Source organism: Astatotilapia calliptera, chromosome 3, assembly GCF_964374335.1.
Source record: "Astatotilapia calliptera chromosome 3, fAstCal68.1, whole genome shotgun sequence".
In the NCBI taxonomy this organism is placed as follows: domain Eukaryota; kingdom Metazoa; phylum Chordata; class Actinopteri; order Cichliformes; family Cichlidae; genus Astatotilapia; species Astatotilapia calliptera.
This window is the reverse complement of record NC_137424.1, coordinates 19,063,666-19,067,710: the sequence shown is the minus strand read 5'-3', so window position 1 is coordinate 19,067,710 and position 4,045 is coordinate 19,063,666. Positions and strand designations below refer to the sequence as shown.

The 4,045-nt window shown below is 40.9% G+C and overlaps 1 protein-coding gene across 2 annotated transcripts in view; it reads left to right on the top strand.

Annotated features, from left to right (window-relative positions):
• Positions 1–4,045, top strand: part of LOC145425249 (TELO2-interacting protein 1 homolog) — a 276,230-nt gene that overhangs the window by 263,464 nt on the left and 8,721 nt on the right. The window lies entirely within an intron of this gene.

Sequence of the window (4,045 nt, the reverse complement as noted above, 5' to 3'; positions counted from 1 at the left end):
GGTGTGCGTAATTATTCTGTCATGGAAAAACACACTGCCATCAACTGTTTTGTTTTTGTCAAAATCACTGTAATATAATCACTGAACCTTTATATACATGTGACTTATATTAATGCTGCTGCCCTCTTGTGGCTAAAGTGTAATTATGTTCTTGTTATTAGGGAAAACATTTGAGAGTAACATGACAAATGAGTCAGCACTTTGGCTTCAGCTTAAGAAATCCTCATTTTTATGTCATCAGTTATAGTTGCATGTATTCATTATCATAAGTTAACCTTTAATATTGATGTCTTAAATTGATTTTACTTAAACTAGCAATAATTTTATGGTTGCATTAAATAAATGCATCACTAATGAATGAACTATTTCAGTAATTAATTTAAAAAATCTACATAATCAATTAAAGATATATATTAATAATGAATTATCCATTAATTTCATTTAAAATTTTTCAATATTTGTTTATATACAATTCAAATTAGTTAATTACATATTTAATCAATTATTGGTTTGTTTTCTATTTTAATTATTTTACTGACACATTTAATGAATTATTTAATGATGTATTTATTTAATTCACGTTGCTACTCCTGGCCCTGCATCGCTGTTCATAAATACATTTTATTTGTCAGCTTCACCCATCAAAGTCAGGGGGCGGGGTTAATGCTGATCAAGTCAAAACCATTGCTTTGGTCTGGTGGGCGTTCTTTTAGTGGGCTTTTCTGTCACGGCCTGCGTGGCAGACTATGATGAGGGGAAGGACGACCCAAATGCCAACACGTTCTCACTCCTGTATGGAGGACCACAAGAGCCACGCGCATCGAAATAAAGAATTCTGTGCTTAAGTAATGAATTATAGAATAAATTCTGCATTTGTAAATTCATTTTTGAATTCCCATTTAATAAACTGATTTTTGAAATGCTTTTAAAAACTGCATTTCAAAATCCTTTTTCCAATTGCACTTTAATAAACTGCATAAATTGCATGAATGAAGGGATCCTGCAGCGAAACGGAGAGCCCAACCTCTGACTTAGTGCCTGTTTACTCAGTCTGACCACCTGTGAAGTTAACGCGCTAACGTGGCTAACGCTAGCATCACCACACGTAGCCCCGTTATTTTAAGGTCATCTTAGCTCATGAAAGTTTAACGTCGCAGCTGTACGAGCTAGCTACGTGTTTTGTAAGCTGCTGTGCTCTTCACAAATAAAGCTGGAAGCAGCTCAGACTATTAGAACCAGCACTGAGGCCTGTTACATTTATGTTAGAGCAACAGCTGCAGCCTTTAAACTAGCGATTAAAATGCTGACAGTAATCAGAATCAAAAACGGTTTTATTGCCAAATGTTGAGCAGGTTTACAACATTAGGAAATTGCTGCGGTGCTTCAGTGCAAACATACTGTCATATAACACTTAAATAAAAATAAGGATTAAAAGTGCTAAGTAGATAGATATATACATGAGTGCAGGTGGTGATCAGGGCCAAACATGGAATGATGCAGTGAACACAGCGTAGGGTCACGTGGTAGTGGTGGGAACAGTCATACGGTTATTGTTCATGTGTCCAACAGCAGAGGGGAAGAAACTGTTCTTATGGCGAGAGGTTCTGGTGCGAATGGACCGGAGCCTCCTGCCTGAGGGGAGCAGGTCAAACAGACTGTGTCCAGGGTGAGAAGGGTCAGCTGTGACTGAGCTGCACGCCCCAGTGTCCTGGAGGCGTACAGGTCCTGCAGAGATGGGAGTCTGCAGCCAATCACCTTCTCAGCAGAGCGCACAACATGCTGCAGTCTCTGTTTGTCCCTGATAGTGGCTCCAGCGTACCACACGGTGATGGAGGAGGTGAGGATGGACTCGATGATTGCAGTGTAGAACTGCATCATCGATCATATAATCCATTGTTTCAAATTAGACCTAAAACTCCCCCTTTTGACACATCTTCATGTGTCAAACAAAACCACAACTAGAAAATTAAAAGAAAAAGGTTCATCAGATCATTTCTCAGGAAACCTCAGCGATTCTCCTCTCGAGTATATTTGCTCCGGGCCTGCAAACCTGTGTTTAAATAATAAAATCAGTTTAATTATCATGTTCGATCTTTTCAACTCCTGGCTCCACCCAGAGCCTGCATCCCCAGAACGACCTAGAAACAAAACCTGTATATTAGCATCAACTTCACATTTAAACTCAGTTCCCCCCCTGTCCTTCCCTCACTGTGATCCACTCTGTGCTATAAGAAACTAAACTTAAAACACAACAGTTATCAGTCATGTGCTTCATACAAAATGTGCGTATGTTTTAGTTTCACGTTGATCCTCTGAGTGTCATGGTACTTCTTTTAATCTGACTTTATCAAATCGAACCAAAATAGGTTTGCTGTCTTTACTTTGCTCGTTTCCCTCCAGCACCACCTCGTATCACCTGCCCTTTCCCTTGGACCAGTGTTTGTTGTTCCATAACTGGATTTGGAATGTGACAAGTCCACCAATCCCCTATATAACTCCTACATTTGGCTTTGGTTCTGTTTTCCTTCTATAAAATGTCATTGACTTCTACAGTGGCCTGCTTTGGTTAATGGTAACATCAGTAATATCAAACATTTTCTCCCCTTCAGCATTTGGCATTTTCCCAACAATATAATGTGACACCATCATCTAAACCCAGTCAATAAAACAACATTTTCTTAAAGCAAACATCAGCAACCCAAAATTAGCCGCCCAAGGGTGGAGTCTGCAGCTCCACTCTCATGTGAACCTTTCGGTCTCCCTCTCTCTCTCTTGTGCTCCTGCCAAAAGCAAAGCAAAGCATCCACCCTTTTCTTACCGGCGTCGTGAATTGTTTGTCAACATCTACTCATCCTAACGCTGGTCCAGTCTTTGTCACGGCTGCACAGCAGACAAGTGGAGCCTCACGCACAAAGCATCAGATTCTCCACCCTCATCAATATGAGCTCATTTATTTGTTCTTTCTTTTGTTTTTAGAAAAAGAGTTCTTTATGATCTTGGACTGGATTGACTCGCTGCAATCCTTTAGACAGGAACTCGCAGGTTCCCACAGGTGACCTTTTCCTCAGCCCATTGTAATCTGGAAAAGCTCACCTTATATTTGCTCTCACAACAATGTTTTACAGCGCTGTTAATTCAATCTTGCAGGCCTGCTTAGAACAAAGAAGGAGGAAAAGAGAGCTGATTATTAGCTCATCAGAGCACAAAACATCATCACCAAAGGGGGCGACACCTGACAGTTTTCTCTAAGTGCACTGTTACAGAAATAATGAGCCGCTCCTCGACATGTCCATGTTTAGTAAAACTCCCTCTATTGAAATAAGAAAACAAGCCAAAGCTAACTGACAGAATGAACCCATCACTAAAACAACAACCCCAAAAATCTTCATCACAGAAAAGTTTTGCTTACTAATCCAACAATATGTTGTGGGAATTAGAACTTTCCGGGTCATAAAGCTTTTGCCCGACTCTTGGCTTAACTAATACTGACATAGTCTGAAATCAGACTTAAAGTCACTCCCTCTGTTCATTTAGGATAAATGTATCTATATCTGATTTAGGCTAAGTGCCTTTTGTTTAGATGAACTGCTGGACTTCCAGACCAGCAGGTTTAGGGAAGTCTTTATGGGGTCACACTCTGACCCCCCCCACCACACACACACACACACACACACACACACGCACGCACGCACGCACGCACGCACGCACGCACGCACACACACACACACACACACGCACGCACGCACAGGCAACGTACTCTTTGTTTGTATGTAGACGTCATATGTTAATGAACGTCATATGTATATTCATGTAACCTCAATAAAAGAGCAGTGTTACGGGGGAGCGGACGAGAGCAACTGGGGTGAAGCGAAGGAACGGCGTTTGTCCGGTTCTCTCCCGTGCACGGGAAACATGAAGAACTTTGCCTACTCGTGTCTTGCTTTGCTATGTAATTAAATTGTCCTTAACGTTCCAACGAATAGGTTTATGCTACAAACCTATCACTGAGGTTAACTACACAACCCCTCGCCACCTCCTTATACAC